The sequence below is a fragment of the Aedes albopictus genome, chromosome 3 (genome assembly GCF_035046485.1).
Source record: "Aedes albopictus strain Foshan chromosome 3, AalbF5, whole genome shotgun sequence".
In the NCBI taxonomy this organism is placed as follows: Eukaryota; Metazoa; Arthropoda; class Insecta; order Diptera; family Culicidae; genus Aedes; species Aedes albopictus.
In genome coordinates this window covers 323,584,087-323,607,391 of record NC_085138.1, presented here as the reverse complement: position 1 = coordinate 323,607,391, position 23,305 = coordinate 323,584,087, and the positions used below count along the sequence as shown (strand labels likewise).

The following is a 23,305-nucleotide window of genomic DNA, read 5'->3' as shown; positions in this document are numbered from 1 at the left end:
TCGTAGTACACCCACTTTGGCCCTAGATGCAATGCTTCACCTGCCCCGGTTAGATCAATTCATAAAGCAGGAAGCGGAAAAAAGTGCTCTAAGGTTAAAGAGAACAAAAACACTGCTGTCGGGAGACCTTACGGGTCACCTCAGCATATTAAATGAATTTGCCATAAATCCCGCAATAGGAATTTGTAGTGACTGGATGGAAACGGTAGTCAATTATGACTTACCTTACGATGTGTTCATTCCTTCCCGCCAGGAGTGGGGAAGGAGGTGGACCCAGCGTTCCACTTACCTTACTGGTCAGGCTAAGGCCGGGGTGGCCTCTGCTGTACATAGTAGCCGCCTCCATTCCACTCGGTCCATGGCTGTTTGTCTCCAATTCCGCACTCTGCGTAGGGTCCGCAGATCGTCCTCCACTTGGTCGACCCACCTAGCTCGCTGCGCTCCACGTCTTCTTGTACCGGTCGGATGACTCTCGAGAACCATTTTAGTCGGGTTGCTATCCGACATCCTGATGACGTGACCCGCCCACCGTAGCCTCCCGAGTTTCGCGGTATGGACGATGGTTGGTTCTCTCAGCAGCTGATGCAGCTCGTGGTTCATTCGCCTTCTCCAAGTCCCGTCTTCCATCTGCACTCCGCCGTAGATGGTACGCAACACCTTCCGTTCGAAAACTCCAAGGGCGCGTTGGTCCTCTGCACGTAGGGTCCATGTTTCGTGCCCATAGAGGACGACCGGTCTAATCAGCGTTTTGTAGATGGTTAACTTCGTGTTACGGCGAACTTTATTCGATCGTAGAGTTCTGCGGAGTCCAAAGTAAGAACGATTTCCTGCCACAATGCGCCTCTGAATTTCTCTGCTGGTGTCGTTGTCGGCGGTCACCAGTGAGCCCAAGTACACGAATTCTTCAACCGCCTCGATTTCATCACCGTCGATATGAATTCGGGGTGGCGGGCGCGGTGATTCCTCCCTGGAGCCCTTTGCCATCATGTACTTTGTTTTCGACACATTAATGACTAATCCGATTCGCCTGGCTTCACTCTTTAGTCGGATGTACGTTTCCGCCATCGTCTCAAATTTACGAGCAATAATATCAATATCATCGGCGAAACCAAGCAGCTGAACGGACTTCGTGAAAATCGTCCCACTCGTGTTTATCCCCGCTCTTCTTATTACACCCTCCAAAGCAATGTTGAACAGCAAGCACGAAAGACCATCACCTTGCCGTAACCCTCTGCGAGATTCGAAGGGACTCGAGAGTGTCCCTGATACTCGAACTACGCACATCACTCGATCCATCGTCGCCTTGATCAACCGTATCAGTTTATCCGGGAATCCGTATTCGTGCATAATCTGCCATAGCTGTTCTCGATCGATTGTATCATACGCCGATTTGAAATCGATGAACAAGTGATGTGTGGGCACGTTGTATTCGCGGCATTTCTGCAACACCTGGCGGATGGCGAACATCTGGTCCGTTGTAGCGCGTTCACCCATAAATCCAGCCTGATATTGCCCCACGAACTCTCTTGCAATCGGTGATAGACGGCGGCATAAAATTTGAGAGAGTATCTTGTAGGCAGCGCTCAGTAGTGTGATCGCGCGGTAGTTCCCGCAATCCAACTTGTCGCCCTTTTTGTAGATGGGACACACGATACCTTCCATCCATTCCTCCGGTAATACTTCCTCCTCCCAAATCTTGGTAATGACCCAGTGTAGTGCTCTCACCAGTGCTTCTCCACCGTATTTTAGAAGCTCGCTTGGTAGTTGATCTGCTCCAGCGGCTTTGTTGTTTTTCAACCGGCCAACCTCCTCCTCAATCTCTTGAAGGTCAGGGGCCGGAAGTCTTTCGTCCTGTGCACATACTCCAAGATCTGTTACCACGCCACCTTCGGTACTTGCAACGTCGCCATTGAGGTGCTCATCGTAATGCTGCCGCCACCTCTCGACCACCTCACGCTTGCTCGTGAGAATATTCCCGTGATTATCTCGGCACATGTCGGCTTGTGGCACAAAGCCTCTGCGCGAGCGGTTCAGCTTCTCGTAGAACTTTCGTGTGTCCTTAGCACACGGAAGGTACAGCTCTTCCATCGCTTCGCGATCTCGTTCTTCCTGCTGGCGCTTCTTCATCCGGAAGACTGAGTTCTGCCTGTTCCGCGCCTGTTTGTAACGTGCCTCATTCGCTCTCGTACGGTGTTGCAGCATTCTCGCCCATGCTGCATTCTTCTCGTTTTTCAACTGTTCACATTCGCCGTCGTACCAGTCGTTTCTGTGATTCGGAGCCGCGAAACCTAGTGCTGTAGCCGAGGTACTACCTATGGCGGATCGGATGACCCTCCAGCCATCTTCAAGTGCAGCTGCGCCAAGCTGCTCTTCCGTTGGTAGGGCCACTGCTAACTGCTGCGCGTAGTCTTGAGCCACTTCTACGTTACGAAGTTGCTCGATGTAGAGCCGCGGCGTTCGACTTCGACGCGTGGTGATAACTGTCGAAAGTTTTGAGCGCATGCATACAGCGACTAAGTAGTGATCCGAGTCTATATTCGCACTGCGGTATGTGCGGACGTTGGTTATATCTGAGAAGAATTTACCGTCGATTAGAACGTGGTCGATTTGGTTTTCTGTTTGATGGTCGGGTGATCTCCAGGTGGCTTTGTGGATATCTTTGCGGGGGAAGAAGGTGCTTCGGACTACCATACCACGGGAGGCTGTAAAGTTTACGCATCGCTGGCCGTTATCATTCGATACGGCGTGCAGGCTGTTTCGCCCGATTACCGGTCTGTACATTTCCTCCCTTCCTACCTGCGCGTTCATGTCGCCGACAACGATTTTCACGTCACGCGGCGAGCAACCATCGTATGTTTGCTCTAACTGCGCGTAGAACGCTTCTTTCTCGTCATCGGGTCTCCCTTCGTGTGGGCAGTGGACGTTGATGATGCTGTAGTTGAAGAAACGGCCCTTAACTCTTAACCTGCACATCCTTGCGTTGATCGGCTCCCACCCGATCACACGTTGTCGCATCTTGCCCAACACTATAAATCCTGTTCCCAGTTCATTGGTGGTGCCACAGCTTTGGTAGAAGGTAGCCGCTCGATGCCCGCTTTTCCACACTTTCTGTCCAGACCAACAAAGTTCCTGCAACGCCACGATGTCGAAGTTGCAGGGATGTAGTTCGTCGTAGATTATCCTGTCACATCCTGCGAAACCTAGTGACTTGCAATTCCATGTTCCAATTTTCCAATCGTAGTCCTTATTTCGTCGCGTGGGTCTTTGCCGATTGACCCAGCGTTCCAACAGGCTCTATAAATTTCTTCACAGATGGTTCGAAAATGAATAATCTGACAGACTCCGGAATCTATAGCCCTAGAACAAAAATCTCTGTCCACTTAGGACAGTGGCCCACAGTATTTCAGGCGGAAATATATGCAATATTAGAATGCGTGTTATTATGCCTGAGGAGAAAGTATAGGTTTGCAAAAATATGTATTTTCTCTGACAGCCAAGCGGCACTTAAGTCGCTTAATAACTACACTTGTAACTCAAAGCTAGTGTGGGAATGCATTCTGGCTTTGAAAAACTTATCCATACGCAATCGAGTCTACCTATATTGGATCCCAGGACATACGGGTCAAGAGGGAAACGAGATTGCTGATGAGCTAGCCAGAAATGGATCAAATGAAAGGTTCATTGGCCCTGAGCCCTTCTGCGGGATCTCAGACTGCTCTGTAAAAATGGAACTGAACAAATATATGGTCAGTCAAATCACATCAAACTGGAATGCACTTCCCCATACGAGCCAATCCAAAAGGCTCGTAACGATAAACCCCAAGAAAACCCAACAACTATTAGGTCTCAACAAAAGGGATCTCAACATCTAATAACTGGACACTGCCCCTGCAGATACCACCTACAAAAGATTGGAGCAATCCAAACCTCAAATTGCCGCTTCTGTGACGAGGAGAGGGAAACATCAGAACACATCCTCTGCTATTGCAGTGCACTCACTCAACGTAGGTTCAAAGTTCTCAGCAAGCCCTTTTTAGGGCCTGCTGACATATGGATCTTATCTCCCAAGGACGTGGTTGGCTTCATAAAGCTAGTCTCGCCAGAATGGGGCAGTCACATACTGTAACTCAGGATCTCTATTCATCAATAAAAGATGGTCTTGAGTTCAGTCGATACCAAGGTATCTCAGTGACAAATATGTTACTGAGATAACTTGCGTACCTCACAGCAAAAGGGTATATCACAATAGTTCTAAAATCTGGACGCAGTGATCTTCACCCGACAAACGAGAAAAAAAAAGCCGGCAACTACACGGGCAGAGCATACACTTAGGTTTGACATCAATAGAAAAGTTGTTTACCTAGTAATAGCAGACAATTATCATGTGTTGTAAAAAGTACCTACTAAGTATAGCGCGATGAACTGAGGATAAATGAGCAAATAATCTATCCCCAATACGTTTGTTACATAGAAAAAGGCTGAAGAACAACAGTCATCGGTGTCGTATCCAAATACATATATGAAAGTGAAACGGAAAGCTTTCTCCAAAATTGCAATTAACAGTCCACAATTAACCATGCGCCTCCTCAATTTAGCGAAAAGCCGCAACGATTCCATTTCAAAATTTGTTCCACCCCTGCAGATCTGCTGCGAGCCAGTTTGAGGAAAAACTTATCGTTTCACCTGTTTCGTTTTATCGTTTCCCTTATTTCTCTCACATCTATTAACTATTGTCTCTCTGGTACAAGAGCACGGTGGCTCTCCATGCCATGCGCACCGATTTTCCCGGGAAATTTCTGCTCTCGTACTCGCTCCCGGAAAACCGCCGCCCCGATGATGGATGTGATAACATGCTCTGTTATCGTTTCTCGTGATAGACTCTCCCGCTCCCGACGGACGACGACGGTGAGGCTGTGCGTCTCTTCGACAACACACGTGCGCTGCAAAGACGTCACAACCTCGTTGGTACCTACTTGGTGGCAGCATAGCATAGCACACAGCTTCCAACAAGTTGCTATCAGCTGGCTTCGCGTGAGTTGGCTCACCTGGAGAGATATGGAGCGTGCGGTTCGTTTGCTCCCTGCACCCTTAAATGAAACAACACAGCACACGAGTAACTTTCACGCAGCGACCGAAAACACAAAAGAATTTTCACGCAGATTTGTGTAACACCGGATCAGCACATTTTTTGTGTTGATCCAGTGTTACACAAATCTGCGTGAAAATTCTTTTGTCTTTTCGCTCGCTGCGTGAAAGTTACTCGTTGCGCTGTGTACATCGAGTTCTGCGTGTGGGATGTGATCTGCTCTCGGGTCGGTTCGATAGACGGTGACGGTGATTTCAGATCATCGCCGGAGTCGTATTCTCGTCGTTCGAATCCGGCCAGTCTTCGCAGCACTCTGAAGCGTTACGGACGCGCGTTTGGGACGGGTAACGTTGCGTGCGTGGGATTCAGCTGGATTTTTTTTTCTGACTTGAATCTATACGTTGGTCAGATGATGGATTAGGGCGTACTAAGAAAACGGTGATGTGATTGAAGGAGACGTCGGGTTACGCACTCACTCGGAAGATTTGTTTTGTGCAAAGTGGCCGAAGTGTGCTGAGGATATTCCAATTCCCGGAAGTGCGGGAGCTCACCGCTGCTGACTGGAGAAGACGGCCTGGACGGGGGTTCACTCGAGGACGGATGGCTTGGGGTTGGGGCGCCCGGAGGGGACGCTGGGGGAAAAGTTTTGCGTTATCCTTAAACACGAACTCGCCGACCGTACCGGAATCAATCGGCAGCTGAACGTCGTGAAGGTCGTACACGCGCGGCATCGTCCTCCGTGCGTACGCTCGCTCGTTTGTTCGGAAAGTCCTTGTCCAGGAAGTTCGATGAGTAGTAGTTGAAGCAGTAGTTGGGGCGGTGTTTGGTAGCATTTGAACTTTGCCACCGGAATCTCATTGTCTCGAAGAGGGGGGACAACCTGCCGGGATCGGTGGCCCGTACGTGAGTGCGTGCTTCGTCTGTGGCGCCCAGTTGTTGCTGTTGTTGATGTCCGTCTCGTGATTGTGGGCAGTTGGGTGTTAGCCAAGTGTGTTTCTCTCTCATTTGGGGTGTTTAATTATGTATCTTGTGGTCTGCCTTCGAAGGCGATGGGATTTCATTGGTCGGACCAAGAGAAGGTCGGGCCATTAAGCTAGAAGAATACGAAGAAAAAGTGCCAAAGTGCTGCTAATTTCGTGCGTTGATTCCAGACGAAGACCTCGAGTTGGGTGCGATTCCAATCTCATCGAAGGAAGAAAATGTTTAATTGATTAGTGTAGCTCCTGTAAAGGGAACCATTGTAATCAGCACAATCAGCCAATCTCAAGTGCCAGTGAGAAAGAAGGGATCGTCGATTCTAACGAACGAGAAAACTAGAAGAAAAAGTTTTTAATTAGCAATTAAAAAGACGTGACGCCGTACCGGCAAGGAAGGTGCAGACCGGCGACATACACAGACAAACGGAGGAAAATTCGAAACTTTGCAGATCCCCCGATCGAGAAACGACGCCGTCGGTCGTGTTCAACCGGCGAGAGATAAATCACACGTTCATTAATATCGGAAATCTGGGTGACACATTGGCGCGGAAAATTAACGCTTGGTGCAGACGATCGAACCGGGAGCTGCTGATTTCATCGTTGAAGGTACGAAGCGCCGGCATTGAAATAATTATGGCATTTTGGCTGTTGAGTACGGAACAGTTGAAATCCTGACGAGCGTTTATTGATACTTTATTTTTTTCTGAAGTATAATTTAGAAATTAGATGTTAAGGACGTTGACGTTTGTCAATTCATATCTGCCTGATATAGTTTTCAGAAAACATTCTTCAACTGATTAGTTCCTGAAAAAAATAACAAAATAAGCTATTTCCATTGGCGTACCTAGGATTTTTTTTTTCTGGAGGGGGCCCAGGGGGGCCTGATTTATAATGACTTTTAAGCGGGATGGGCGCCAGATATGTGAATATGCAAATCGGCATTGCAGTTTTGAGGAATCAAAATGACTGTTCTAGATTTGTTCATAGTTTCGTAAACTATATGAGTATAAATAATTCCTCCAGGATTTTCTTCCATAGCTTGTTGCAGCGATTCCATCATGAATTCCTCAAGAGATTCGAGAATTCATATATCTTCGAGGATTTGTCCTGGGATATCTTCAGTGGTTCCTCCTCTTTGAGGTTTCCTTCAGGAATTTCTCCAGAAATCCTTCTGTAGGTATTACTTCAGAGATATCTACAGGGATTTCTCCATATATTCCTTCCGGAATTCCGCTAGAGATTGCTCTAATACTCCCATCTGTAATGATGCGAAGTATTTTTGCAGGAATTTATTGACAAAAATCTTTCAGAAAATTATACTAGCAATTATTTAAAAATAATCCAGGAATTGCTTAAAATATTTGTACAAAAAATTCTATAGGGGTCCATACAAGTATTCCTTCAAAAATTTGCCCAGAAATTACTACAGACACGGATTTCTTCAGATTTTTTTTTTGCAGAGATTCCCACAAAAATGCTACCAGGAATTCGCTAAGAAAGTTTTCCTGAGATTCCCTAAGGAATTCCTCATGGGGTTTCTTCAGAAATTTCTCCAAGAATTCCTACAGGGAATCACCCGCGAATTCCCTCTACAATTCTTTCAGGAACAACTTCCGGGATTATTTTAAAAATGCCTGCAAGAACTCTTCTTGGGATTCCTTCAGAAACTCCTCCAGGAATTAATCCACGATTTCAGGATTTCCTTAGGAATTTCAGCAATTTCTTTAGTACTGAGATTTCCTCAAAAACTTATTCTGGAATTCACTCAGAAATTACACTTTGTATTTCTTCTGGAATTCTTCCTAAGATTCCTCCGGGAATTTCTCATGGGACTTGTCCGGGAACTGCTCAAGTGATTTCTCCAAAAATTCCTCAAGGAATTCTTCCAGGATTCCTCTTAGAATTCTTGCATGGATTCCTCTAAAAAATTCTACAGGGATTCGTCCAGGCATTCCTCTAGAGATTCCTCTAGGGACTCCTCCAGGAATTCCACCAGGGATTCCTCCTGCAATTGTTCCAGTGAGTCATTAAGAGAATTCTCCAGGAATTCATTCAGGGATTGCTCATGGCATTTTTGCAGGGAGTCCTCCAGGAAACCCTCTAGAAATTTCTCAAGGAATTTCTCTAGAGATTCCTCCAGATATTTCCAGATCCAAGGATTTCTTCAGGAATCCTCCAGGAAGTTCTCCAGGGATTCCTTCAGAAATTACCCCGGTTCTCCTGGAATTATTTCAGATATTCCTCCAGGAATTCCTTCAGGAACTACCCCAGGTATTTCTTCAGGAATTCATCCAGGAATTTCTTCAGAAATTGGTCCAGGAATTCCTCCGCGATTTTTTTTCAGAAATTCCTACAGCATTTCATCCAGAAATTTCTGCTGGAAATCTTCCAAGGATTCCTTCAGAAATTGTTTCAGAAATTTATGCAGGAATTCCTCCAGGATTTTTTTCCAGGGATTCCTCCGGAAATTCTTCCATGGTTACCTCCAGGAATTAATCCAAGAATTTCTCCTCAAGGGATTCCCCCGGAAATTATCACACAGGTGTTTCTCCACGGATTCTTCTAGGGATTTCTCCAGAAATTCTTCCTAGGTTTCCAACAGGAATTTGTCAAGAAAGTCCTCCAGGCATTCCTTCAGAGGATTTTCTAGAAATTGTTCCAGGGATTCCTCCAGGGATTTTGCCAAGAGTTTCTCTAGAAATTTCTCTAAGGTTTCCTCTGGGAATTCCTCAAGAGGTTTTTTCAGCATTAGCCCAGAATTTCCATTAGAATTGCCTTCAGGAATTGATTCAGGGATTTCTTCGGAAATTGCTACAGCAATTCCTCCTGGAGTTTCCCCAAGAATTCCTTTAGGGATTTATCCAGGAATTCTTCCTGGGTTTCCGACAGAAATTTGTCCAGTAGTTCTGTCAGGCATTTCTTCTTAGATTTCTCCAAAAAATTTCTTCAGGGATTTTTCCAAGAATTTCTAAAGGGATTCTTCCAAGAATTTCTGTACAAATATCTCTCAAGATTTCTTCTGGAATTCCCGTAAAGGATTCTTCTGAAATTTATCCAGAGAGTCCTCATAGAATTCCTCTAGGGTATTTTCCAGGAATTCATCCAAGGATTCCTTCAGGATATCTTCCAGGGTTTGCTCCAAGAATTTATACAGGAATTTCTCCTGGGAGTCCTCAAAGAATTTCTCCAGGAATTTTTCAAGGGATTTCTCCAGATATTCCTGATATTCCACGGATTAATACAGGAATTCTTCCAGGGATAACTCCGGGAATTTTTCTAGAGGTCTCTCCCAAAATTCCTCTAAAGGTTTCATCAGAAATTCATCTACGAATCTTTCCAGGGATTGTTCAAGGTATTCGTCCAGGAATTTCTCCAGGGATGCCTCCAAGAAATCCTTCAATTATTCCTTCAAAAATTTCTCCAGGGATTTGTCCACAAGATTCTCCAGGATTTCCTCCAGAGATTCTTCAAGGAATTGCTTCAGGGATTTCTCCAAGAATTCCTTCTGTGATTTCTCAAAGAATTTCTCTAGGGATTCTTTCAGGAATTCGTCCAGAAATTCCTCAAAGGATCCATCCAGATTTTTTTCTAGTAATTCTTACAGGGATTTCTGATGCGGTTACTTAGGATTCCTCCAGGAATTCATCCAGGGATTCCTCGAGACATACTTTAAGAAATTCCTCCAGGGATTCCTACAGTTTTTACTCCAGGCATACCTACAGGAATTCCTCTAGGGGGTTTTCCAAGAATTCCGTCAAGGATTTCTTCGGGAATTCCTGTAGTGATTCCTTCAGAAATTCCTCTCGGGATCTTTTCAAAAATTTATTCAGGGGTTCATTCAAAAATTTCAGTAACCCGTCAACCACCTTCTCCAGGGAATCACCCAAGATTTTTTCCAGGATTATCTGAAGATTTTTTGAATTTCTTGAAGGATTTCTAGAGGAACTGCTCCAGCGATTTGTATTGGAATTCTTCAATATTATTTTCCAGGGATGCAGTAGAAAGGAAATTCTCCAAAAAGTCATCCAGGTATTCTTTCAAAATTATCTCCGGGAAATCTTTAAGGAGTTCATCCACAGATTTATTCAGGAATCCATCCATGAATTTCTTCAAGAATACTCCCTGCAGTTCCTGCACAGTAGTTTCTTCCTAAAGTCGTCCTGCGATTCTTTCGGAAATATATCCTGTGATTTTTACACAGTCACTGTAACTAACTGTAAATATATAAGTACTTACATGCTAGAAGCGCTTTCGGACATTTCTCCAGGTAATCCTTCAGGAATTCATCCAGAGAAGATTCTTTTGGAATTCTCCCAGGAACTGTCGAGGAATTCCTCCAGGGGAATTCCAGAATTTTTCTCCGAAAATACTTTCAAGAAATTCTTCAAGCATTTCTCCATGGATACCCTGCAGAGATTCATACTAGGACACCTCAAGCTTATATTGGATAATTACATCTCAAAAAGTTCGATGGGCACCTTTTCGGTTCGTTCTTATTTTCAGCTAAAGTCATTCACAATTGCATTATGAGGCGGCTCCATATAAACAGGTGGCCAAAAATATTTTCGCGTCATTTTTATAATGTCTTGCTCCTATTCGTAGGGATTATGCCTGAATAATATGAAAAACATGTTGAACAGGTTGTTTCAACACGACAGTTTCAAACAGCATGAAATTACAAGGGCATTGCATACTTTAAGGCGTTTAAGGATTTCTGTTCCTATTTACAAAATGGATTCCAATTCGTAAAAACACGCTTCGCTGAGAGATCCAAGACCAGATTTGGGCTGCACTATGATTGAACTACCGATAAAAGTGGCCATGACGACCAAATGTTTCCTCAGAGGTATTTAATGGCCAATAGGGTGATTTTATATAGCAATATCTCAATCATCGCCGACAACATGATTGGAATTGCAGAATAGCAGCTAGTAGCAGCCAAATTTGATTTCAACGCCTCCCAGCTCCCAGGGATCCTAAACAAAAACATAGAAGTAGTCCCGAAGCGAAACTCAGCGAAACTTTTTTTGTATGGAACGGTTTGTATGGGAATATTTTTAATTTTTTGATGTGGCATCATTTAATAGTTTTACAATCAACATTTCTACGTCTGATACGTCATTCGAAAGGTTTATAAGCAAGCTTTTAGAAACTACTTTGAAAGTTTGACATTTTTCATTTAAGCCGAAGATATGCAAAGTTGAACATTTCATTAATTTTACCAAAAATTGGCAATGGTCTCATTCTGCTGCCAATATCTCGATAAATATAGGGATTATCAAACTAATATTCTAGGGTTTACTGGTCCAAGTGGTCTACTTCTAACTACCGAACCTTAATCTCAAATTGAATAAAGTCAATTTTCGATTTTTGGCCACCTGAATCCCCTTAGTGAATTGGGCGGTGCTAAACTCGTCTGAAGTTTGTATGGAGGTTCATATGGAAAAACCAGATTGATCACCACTACCAGCACTACACTGATTTGTATAGGATAGGTGAGGTTTTTTTTAACGGAATGTACAAAATACAACAGCGTGAATGCTGAAGTGTGCAGTAATGCTTTTCAAGAATATAATGTTATTATTTAGAATTTCATAGTGTTACGTTTAATTATAAAAGGTAGTTGGTATGAATTTGCTGAGGCTGCTCAATCCAAAACCCTCTCTTCTTCATGGCGTAACGTCCAAACTAGGATAACGCCTGAATCGCTTAGAGTTTAATGAGAACGTTGAAAAATATTATAACTTCCTCAATGAACATTTGAATTTGTGCATGCTTTTATAGACACGCAAATACTCGATGCCCAAGAAAGTCAATGAAATTTATAGTTATCGACTAGAAATCACCTTCAGCATGGTTTCAATGAATGCACTCGCGTCAACGCTTCAGCTATATGGGCGTTTTATAATGTGACATCTATTTTCTCTGGGCACCAAAAACTTCCGCTGTATTCCATATCAAACTCTAACAGAGTTTTTTTTTTCACATGATACTTGAATTCCACAAGGAAGCATTTAACCAAGCATTTAACAATATTATTCTGTGATGCTGCTAGAAATTTCAGAAGTTCGTTGGGATACCCAAAAAAGAATTCCTTTGAAAACTTAAGATTTAATTATTCGGTGATTTAAAAAAAAAGTCGTACAAAGAATTGCTATTTATACAGTATCGGACAATAAAAATGCACCAAAGCCGTTTTCCCATACAAACTAGTCAACTTTAGATTATCATATCTCAGTTATATCTAAACCGATTTTTTTCATTTTTCTGTGACGAACTACAAAACATTTCAATTTTCAAAAACTGCTGAAAAAGTTCAGTGACAACTATTGTTACAAAAGTTACAGATAGGTTGAATTTTGACAATAAAAATGCACCAAGGCAAAAAATGTTATAGCAAAAAATGGTTACGTCATATCTTTATGGTGTCTTCGGCAAATATGTTTCTTGTGTGATGACGAAAAATTCCTGGGGGTGGGGTGTGTGTCTGGCGGATTCTTCCCATACCAGGATAACCAACCAATGCATTGCAATACTTTGTCTTGGTATACCAGATATGGAGCCTATTTTTGGCATGCTGCAGTTGTGTGTCAATTATTCATTTCTGCTCGGGTTTCTAATTTTGCAAAGCACTTTGGAGCAAGCTATGGTTCTATGGAATCGTTCGTCATTTTTTCACGAATTTCTTTTTAAATGAAAAATATGTTCATTCGATAGGTGTCTCACTGCCAACGCGATCTATCGCGTGATCCCGTGGACACGTGCCCTAAAAATAGCTGCCATCTTTCAGATCAGCGTCGCACCGGAGCGCAAACATGATTTAGGAATTCTCGATCCACTCTGATCTGGTGCCAATCTCGGACGGGAGCCAATAAAATAGCAAATTTAAGTGGATTTGCTTTCTTGAATGCAATATAAGTGTTGTCCGCAAAAAAAATAGGATGCATGTTTGAGAATGCAACATTTTTTTATTAACCTTCATCCAGCCAACGTACATTTTTCGGAAAAGCACAAAAATTGCCATAATTTTTTTTTTGTTTTTCGATGGATTTTGATGATTTTTTCACAACTTCTCGAAAAACTCTTCAAGCTAACGACTCCCGGGACATGTGTGCCTGGTCCACATGGTTCCGGAGTTATTCCGGATTGTCTTGGGATACCAAAATTGGCCACATACTTCGCCCAACGTATATCTCAAGATTACGATGAGGTAGAGGAATAGTGTCTTCAGCGAATTTGTTCAGCAAGCTAAGAATTAACGGATTTTCTAAAAAAAAAAAACCGGAAGTTTTCCTGAAGAAATTTCCGGATGAACTCCTGAAGAAATTTCCGGTTATATTAATGGAGTAATTCCTGGGAAAATTGTCAGTATAAAATCCTGGATAAAATCCGGAGGAATTCCTGGAGAGATTCCAGAAGGTATTCCTGGAGAAACTCCCGGAGGAATTCCTGGAAAAAAAATCCCAGTAGAATTCCTGGAGAAATTACCGAAGGAATTCCTGGAGGAATTTCTGATGAGAGTCCTAGAGGTATTTCTGGGGGAATTTCCGGAAGAATTTCCGGAGACATTCCCGGAGGAATTCTTAGACAAATGCCCGTAGGAATTCCTCGATAAATTCCCGGTGGAATTTCTGTAGGAACCCCTGAAGGAGTTCCTGGAGGAAATCCCAGAGGAATTCCTGAAGGATTTTCTGGAGGATTTCCCGGAGGAATTTCTGGAGGATGTCATAGAGGGATTCCCGGAGGATTTCTTGAGGAAGTCCTTGAGGAATTCTCAGACGAATTCTTGGAGAAATTCCAGGTGGAATTTCCAGAAGAATTCCTGAAAAAATTCCTGGAAGGAAAACGGAGCAAAAGAATCAATATTGTGGGGTGACAAAATTGGTCTGCAGGGGGTCAAGGACAGTGTAAAAGTATTGCCTCTTGCACCACCGTACTCGAACGCCTACTGTCCTGCTAAATAGCTCTCAGCTTGCTGAGCAACTATATGCTAGACACGGAATACTTCTTTTTCATTAGGGTTTTTATACATGTATTGTTTTTTCTAGACGGAACCTATCGAATAATATCAGAACCAAGGACACCAGATACGTCTTACTTTCTCTTAACTTTCGGAACAATTTGCTGGACATTTTCAGATGTTTGAGATAAAATTGTTTGAATGTTTTGATTGCTAGTTTCACCTAGTATCAACATTGTCGGATAGATCCTAACCTGCCGAACAATTTTGCAGCAAACGCCTTGCTTTTAGCTCATTTGAGTATCGAGATACACGTGTTTAAATATTTACACAAGGTGTCACCTAGCGAATAAATCACGAATCAAAGACTTAACTGACAGACAATTTTTAGCTTACTGAAAAACTTTGTTGAAGACGGCATCATTCTATCTTATCCGGATTCTGAGCTATAGATGTTTGAACATTTTAATAGGTACTTTGTTCTGAACATTTTTTAAATTACAACATTACACATTTTGGCGAAGACGACAAACTCGTATCTCTTATATCTTCGTACTTAGGGCCCATTTTCAATAAAATATCTATATTTTCAAAATCATTCAAATTGCTTTAAACGGATAACACCTATTTTTGTTTTTAATCATTGAAAGAATGAGAATAAGATTTTTTGAGCAAGACTTAAAGGTTTGAAATCGGCTTGCGCCATTCTGACATGTTTAAACACAGCCATTTTTAGAAGAAAACCACGAATAACTTTTTAAATTGAGGAACTTTGCTATATTTGGAAAAAATGTTGCACATTAAATGCACTAAAACTGTTTGGAACAAAGTTTTTGTGAGAAATCAATGTATAAAAAGTTATCGAAATTGCTTTTTTTTTCAGGTGTCACCCTATTTTTTTTATTCAAAAAATAATATCACTAAAACTGTTTAAGATATCAATATGCTTTGTTTGGCAAAGTTGTTCAGAATAATGTGGTTTTCTACTTTGTAGAACAATTTATTGCTACTAATGCTTAGTACAAAAAGCGAGATTTTTTCAACGTGTTGTACAAAATACAACAGCGCGATCGCTCGACGGATATGGAAACAATAAAAAGTTGATATTGTGATCCTGGGAATCATTTGGATCACCCTAGTTTCACATTATTGGAAAAAATTTTCAAAAAATATGAAGAATCATATAGCATACAGCTATGGCAAGCTAAAACTAATAGTTCGGACGTTATTAATTGTGTGAAGTTAAATATGGCCCTCAAACCATTGTGCAATGTACTGTCATTGCGTCACCACTGCCATATTAACTAACTTTTTGTTGAAAAGTTTGTTGAAATTCTTGTTACTGCTAGTAAACGCTAGTGATTAGTTTGATCTACTGTTGGGACTTGTTAATTCATCGTTTATGTTCTCAAGAAGCTGAAAATAGTGAATTTCCAACTCGTTCGTCTTGAACCGAATTTGTATCTGCTGGAGTCATAGTGTTTTCAACGTTTCTGCAATGGATAATACATGCAAGCGATGTACCGCTCACATCGATACGATGAAAGGTCTGTACACCATTTGTGAAGGCGTCAATGTGTGTGTGTGTGTGTGTGTGTGTGTGTGTGTGTGTGTGTGTGTGTGTGTGTGTGTGTGTGTGTGTGTGTGTGTGTGTGTGTGTGTGTGTGTGTGTGTTGGTGTCAATGAATCTGACCTTTGCGCGCTATCCAATAACATCATTTGGATTTGCAACGAATGCATGTTAGAATTTTGCAAAGCCAGAGACACTGTTCCTGATTCACCGAGAGCGCATTTGAGTTCGATATCATCAGGTTGCAGCTGAGCTAGACGAGTTGAGATGCCAAGTAGCGAAGATTAACGATGCGATCTCCAAAATAGTCGATCAGATCTCTCCATCTGATCCAACCGTTCCAACGCACCGGCATTCAACACCAGTGTCAACACCGAGTCCATCGAGCAATGCCTTTACTCGCACGATAAAACAAGGGCATGATGAATCTTTCTCGTTTGTGTTGTCCAATATTGATTGTAGTGCTACAGAAACCGATATCGTGCGTTTAGTATCTCATACTCTTTGCGTCCCAGAACCCGAGTGTATAAGGATATCTAAATTAGTTCCGAATTGGAAAAATTGTTACGACATGGACTATATTTCTTTTAAAATCGTAATTGATAAACGGATGAAACGAACAGCTCTGAACGCTAAAACATGGCCTAGAAATGTGAAATTTCGCGAATTTGTCAATAGGCTTGATAACACATGGAAACCGATGAATACGTAACGAGATTACGATGGAAGCTTTTTTATTATTGATATATGTACTGTTTTTGAATTAAGTTGCAAATGTAATACTGATTTTGAAAACGAACGATTTTGATGATATGTGTTAGATTGTTTGTATCGCGTGTGCGTTGCTGATTTTTAAATCCTGATTGTTATTCATGATTAATGTTGGTGTTATTGTATTGTACCTTAGCATAAGTTATTCAATGAAATCATATAAGATCAGTTGAAGTATCAAATAAATAAATAAATAAATAAATAAACTCAGATCTTGTACCGACTTTTCGAACCCTCTAAGCAGAATACTCTTTTCAAATGAGTGTAATCAGTTTTGGACATTTAATTTTGCCTTCTTTTGCTTATCCTTCGACAGATACGCGTATTTTGACTAGCACTTGTTATCTTCTTCAGTGTCATTTATCCACATAACTGAGAAATATTACTAGGGCCGGGACGATCAGGCTAAGGCCGGGGTGGCCTCTGCTGTATGTACATTAGCGTGGGTCATCGGAACCGTTTTCTCAGATCAAAGCTTTTTTGGTTCCGTTTCGGGTCCTGAGTATCTGTGCAAAATTTGAGCACGATCGGTTGCGTCTACACTTTTCGCATTGCAATTGAAATTTGTATGGGATTTTATATGGGAAAACATACTTTTTTGCATTTTTGTCATAAGTTGAAAAAGTTTGTCTGAAACTTTTTAACCGATACTGTAAAATGATGGCCTAGGATGTTCTGAAAAATTTTGTTGAAGACCGCAAAGCGATCCGATGCTTGTGAAAACAGTTATAACCAACGAACCGCATGCATGTGTTTATGTTTTAACATGTAAAGGAATAACAATAGCAACAAAATCATGCTGTTTCGCCAAGCAATGCCGACGCCATAACTTTTTTCATAAGCATCAGATCACTTCGCGGTCTTCGACAAAGTTTTTCAGGACACCCTAGGCTATGTTTTCCTTTTATCGGTTACATGATTTCAGAAAAATTCGAGATTGTTATGAGAGAAATGCAAAAAAGTGTGTTTTCCCATGTAAAACTCCATACAAACTTCAAACGCGATGCGCAAAACGTAGACATAACCGATCCTGCCCAAATTTTGCACACTTATTTGGGTCCTGAAATGGGATCAAAAAAGCTTTGATCTGATGGGATACCATTGAATTTTTCATTTTTCCATATAAACGATGACCCACTCTAATGTACATAGAAGCCGTCTCCATTCCACTCGGTCCATGGCTGTTTGTTTCCAGTTCCGCACTCTGAGTAGGGTCCGCAGATCGTCCTCCTTGGTCGACCCACCTAGCTCGCTGCGCACCACGTGTTCCTGTACGGGTCGGATAACTCTCGAGAACCATTTTAGTCGGGTTGTTATCCGACATCCTAATGACGTGAACCGCCCACCCTCCCGATTTTCGCGGTATGGACGATGGTTGGTTCTCCCAGCAGCTGATGCAGCTCGTGGTTCATTCGCCTTCTCCAAGTCCCGTCTTCCATCTGCACTCCGCCGTAGATGGTACGCAACACCTTCCGTTCGAAAACTCCAAGGGCGCGTTGGTCCTCTGCACGTAGGGTCCATGTTTCGTGCCCATACAGGACGACCGGTCTAATCAGCGTTTTGTAGATGGTTAACTTCGTGTTACGGCGAACTTTATTCGATCGTAGAGTTCTGCGGAGTCCAAAGTAAGAACGATTTCCTGCCACAATGCGCCTCTGAATTTCTCTGCTGGTGTCGTTGTCGGCGGTCACCAGTGAGCCCAAATACACGAATTCTTCAACCGCCTCGATTTCATCACCGTCAATATGAATTCGGGGTGGCGGGCGCGGTGATTCCTCCCTGGAGCCCTTTGCCATCATGTACTTTGTCTTCGACACATTAATGACTAATCCGATTCGCCTGGCTTCACTCTTTAGTCGGATGTACGTTTCCGCCATCGTCTCAAATTTACGAGCAATAATATCAATATCATCGGCGAAACCAAGCAGCTGAACGGACTTCGTGAAAATCGTCCCACTCGTGTTTTTCCCCGCTCTTCTTATTACACCCCGCAACGCAATGTTGAACAGCAAGCACGAAAGACCATCACCTTGCCGTAACCCTCTGCGAGATTCGAAGGGACTCGAGAGTGTACCTGATACTCGAACTACGCACATCACTCGATCCATCGTCGCATTGATCAATCGTATCAGTTTATCCGGGAATCAGTATTCGTGCATAATCTGCCATAGCTGTTCTCGATCGACTGTATCAAGACGATTTGAAATCGATGAACAAGTGGTGTGTGGGCACGTTGTATTCGCGACATTTCTGCAACACCTGGCGGATGGCGAACATATGGTCCGAACTCTCTTGCAATCGGTGATAGACGGCGGCATAAAATTTGAGAGAGTATCTTGTAGGCAGCGCTCAGTAGTGTGATCGCGCGATAGTTCCCGCAATCCAACTTGTCGCCCTTTTTGTAGATGGGACACACGATACCTTCCATCCACTCCTACGGTAATACTTTCTCCACCCAAATCTTGGTAATGACCCAGTGTAATGCTTCTCCACCGTATTTTAGAAGCCCGCCTAATAGTTGATCTGCCCCAGTGGCTTTGTTGTTTTTCAACCGGTCAACCTCCTCCTCAATCTCTTGAAAGTCAGGGGCCGGAAGTTTTTCGTCCTGTGCACATACTCCAAGATCTGTTACCACGCCACCTTCGGTACTTGCAACGTCGCCATTGAGGTGCTCATCGTAATGCTGCCGCCACCTCTCGACCACCTCACGCTCGCTCGTGAGAATATTCCCGTGATTATCTCGGCACATGTCGGCTTGTGGCACAAAGCCTCTGCGCGAGCGGTTCAGCTTCTCGTAGAACTTTCGTGTGTCCTTAGCACACGGAAGGTACAGCTCTTCCATCGCTTCGCGATCTCGTTCTTCCTGCTGGCGCTTCTTCATCCGGAAGACTGAGTTCCGCCTGTTCCGCGCCTGTTTGTATCGTGCCTCATTCGCTCTCGTACGGTGTTGCAGCATTCTCGTCCATGCTGCATTCTTCTCGTTTTTCAACTGTTCACATTCGCCGTCATACCAGTCGTTTCTGTGATTCGGAGTCGCGAAGCCTAGTGCTGTAGCCGAGGTACTACCTATGGCGGATCGGATGTCCCTCCAGCCATCTTCAAGTGTAGCTGCGCCAAGCTGCTCTTCCGTTGGTAGGGCCACTGCTAACTGCTGCGCATAGTCTTGAGCCACTTCTACGTTACGCAGCTGCTCGATGTTGAGCCGCGGCGTTTGACTTCGACGCTTGGTGATAGCTGTCGAACGTTTTGAGCGCATACATACAGTGACTAAGTACTGATGCGAATCTATATGTATGTATGTGCGGACATTGATTATATCCGAGAAGAATTTACCGTCGATTTGAACGTGATCGATTTGATTTTCTGTTTGATGGTCGGGTGACCTACAGGTGGCTTTGTGGATATCTTTGCGGGGGAAGAAGGTGCTTCGGACTACCATACCACGGGAGGTTGCAAAGTTTACGCATCGCTGACCGTTATCTTTCGATACGGCGTGCAGGCTGTTTCGCCCGATTGCCGGTCTGTACGTTTCCTCCCTTCCTACTTGCGCGTTCATGTCGCTGACAACGATTTTTACGTCACGCGGCGAGCAACCATCGTATGTTTGCTCTAACTGCGCGTAGAACTCTTCATTCTCGTCATCAGGTCTCCCTTCGTGTGGGCAGTGGACGTTAATGATGTTGTAGTTGAAGAAACGGCCCTTAACTCTCAACATGCACATCCTTGCGTTGATCGGCTGCCACCCAATCACACGTTGTCGCATCTTGCCCAACACTATAAATCCTGTTCCCAGTTCATTGGTGGTGCCACAGCTTTGGTAGATAGCCGCTCGATGCCCGCTTTTCCACACTTTCTGTTCAGTCCAACAAAGTTCCTGCAACGCCACGATGTCGAAGTTGCGGGGATATAGTTCGTCGTAAATTATCCTGTCACATCCTGCGAATCCTTGTGACTTGCAATTCCATGTTCCAAGTTTCCAATCGTAGTCCTCAATCGTCGCGTGGGTCTTTGCCGATTTTCTCCTATGTCATTCGCAATGGGGATTTTTACGGGTGGCTTATTGGGCCTACGCCAACACTCCTGTCTCGCCGGAGGGCCATCGTGCCAGTTCTGTTTAACCCGCAAACACCCGGGACGATCTACTTTTGGCAGAAATGCAATATCTTCTTTGTTTTAAAAGATTTTACCTCGGATTTTTTTTATAGTCAAGGGGAATAGTTGTGCTAAGAAATGCATGGTACCTCCCCCCTTTGCACCCTCCCCCCTTTTGCGGGGAGGCGAAAATACGTGGCTTTTTTTGTATTTTTTATAAATTCTACATGTTTTTACTGAAATTTCATCGTTTTGCTAATCATCAATAGTTTTCACTGATCCTAGACATGCAATGTATTATTACCCATCATAGTCTGTTGAAGTTTTGATTTCAGAACTATTCTAAGGCCTTCAAAGTACTCCGAAGTTTGTGACACAAATCTAAGATTCTCAATCAAATTTTATACACGACGAATGATTACAGAACATTGTCTACGGTACTCAAAAAGCCTCAAAGCACCCCTAGAAAATTCATGGTACATGAATTGGGTGATCTAGGTCATCCAAACTACTCTGGAATTCATTTTCTTAAGATCTAAAACATCCACCATCGTTTGTGTTCACTCTGTCCAAGAAATTTAGTCACGTTAATGTCCATTACACCTCCCAATGCTATAAGCAACTTGATATTGTGGTAGTTGGACATTCCGTGAAATACAAATGGCCTCCAAAACACTTTGAAGTTTGGCTTGCGATATCTACATACTGTCACATGCTTTAGTTGTGAAATTTTTTCGTGGAATGTAGTCTATAGTGCTGATGGAACCTCAGTGTACATCTATAATGCTTTTGGTACATTCATGGGATATTCCAGGCTTTCCAAACTATTCTGGAATTAGGAACTTCAAGGTCTACAGGCTCTACTCCTGTTTTTATTCACTCTATTGGCATAATTCTTTCACGATTGTGTCTGTTGCACCTCATTATATTACGAGTATCTGTATTTGTTGCTATTTGGGTGTCCACTGGCATACAAATGGACCCAATGTATTTTGAAGTATCGGTCGCAATACAGACAATCTTAGGATATTTTTATTGTAGCGAATGCTCGTGGAACATAATCTACGCTACTATTAGAACCTTAGAATTCTGATAACTTAGCGACATTCTTTTGGTGATCTAGGTCATCCAAACTATTCTGGTATTAAGACCTTCAAGCTCTACAAGCTCTACTCTTGTATATCTTTATTTTATCGATGTACTTCTTCCACGATTACCTCTGTTGTATCTCATAATTTGTTGAGTATTTGTGTTACTTCCCAGTCAACACATGATCGCATATGATGTTGAATAGGATGCAAAAGTGGAGACGATATACGCACACTTTACACGCATTTCAATGGAAGCATGTACGCATATGGCCTCCACTTTAGCATCCTATCCAACATCATATAAGACTTTGTGTTAGCTGGGTTGTGCATCCTCTAACATACAAATGTTCTTTATGGTATTTGAAAGTGTTGGAAATTACCCAAGCATTCCTCTAGGCGTTCCACATTGGTCGGGCTCCATACAAAGGGGCGGCCAAAACTCTCAAAAAACGAAATTCATATTTTTAAACTTTATTTCACCTTATAACAAAGTTAATGTATTGTAGTTTTATGATTCTTAATTAAAAGCATACCAGCTTTTGTATTTTAATGACATTTTCACCGCCAAAGTGGCCTAAGTCATAAAATTGAAAAATGAACCATTCGAAAAAAGTAAAATAATATTATTTTGAGAATGGAATATATGTTTTATGTTATCCAGCATATGAAAGCTTGTTGTTGGACTGTTTGAATGTACGTATGGTGCAAAATTAATATGTCACAAAACTTTTCAAATTTTCATATATTGTACCTTGCGATTTTTGGTAATTTTTAAGTTAGAAAACGGTTCGTGTCGTCACGTGTCGCCGCAATTTCGAATAGTACATCTTAAACGTCATGCTTAGGGCTGCATAAAAACGTTTAAATATTTTGCATAAATTTGCTGTTTTTCAAATTAGAGCTATTTAAAAAAGTCATGTTTTTTCATATATTTTACGTTATTTTTCCATTTGTGACTGAAATAAAATTCATCTTACCACATTTTTCACACGTTTTGAACAAACTTGATTGGATTTGATCGAAAGTTGATCATTTAATTAAATTCAAATTGATTTTCTAACAAAAAATGCTAAAAAATGTGGGTTTTGCTGATTCTTACCGTTTTTGAAATTATTAAAGTTACGTAATTTTTGAATACCCCTTTTTAAACACTAAAATTACGATATAACATATCTAGACAACCTATAACTTCGATTAAACACATAAAAAGAGTTTTGGCCGAACTTTATTTTTTTCCGACCATTGTGCGTTCCTCGGAAATTCCTCCAGGAGTCCCTCAGAACTTCATCGTGATATTCTCAGAGAATGTCTCCACGAGTTCCTAGGGAATGTCTCAAGATTTCCCGTGAAATTCTTCAGGAGTTTCCCAGCAGTTTCTCGAAGATTTATTCAGCAGATATTCTGGAATTCCTTCAGGAGTTCCTTAGGAATTACTTCAAAAACTTTTCGAAAAATCCTGCAGGAGTTCCTCGGGAATTCCTTCAGAAATTCCTCGAGGATTCCACGGGAGTCCCACAAGGATTTCTTCATCCATTCCCTAAAAACTCATCAAGGAGCTTTCCCCAAGAGTTCCTCCAGAAATTTCTCCTGGAATTCCTCCAGGAAATTTTCCAGGGATTCCTCCAAGAATTTTCCTAAGAATTTCTCCAGGGATTCCTCCAGCGGTTTCTCTAGAAGTTCTTCCAGGGATTCCTTCAGGAATACCCCCAGGGATTCCTGCATGGATTCCTCCATGGATTCATCCAGGAATTTATTCAG

The 23,305-nt window shown here is 42.5% G+C and overlaps 1 protein-coding gene across 2 annotated transcripts in view; it reads left to right on the top strand.

The window, feature by feature from the left end:
- Positions 1-5,406: 5,406 nt before the first annotated feature.
- Positions 5,407-23,305, top strand: part of LOC115257016 (5-hydroxytryptamine receptor-like) — a 591,282-nt gene continuing 573,383 nt past the window's right edge. For both annotated transcript variants that reach the window (XM_062842818.1, XM_062842817.1), the window contains exon 1: positions 5,407-6,669. The gene's annotated coding sequence lies outside the window, so the exon portion shown is untranslated. The remainder of the gene's footprint in view (positions 6,670-23,305) is intronic.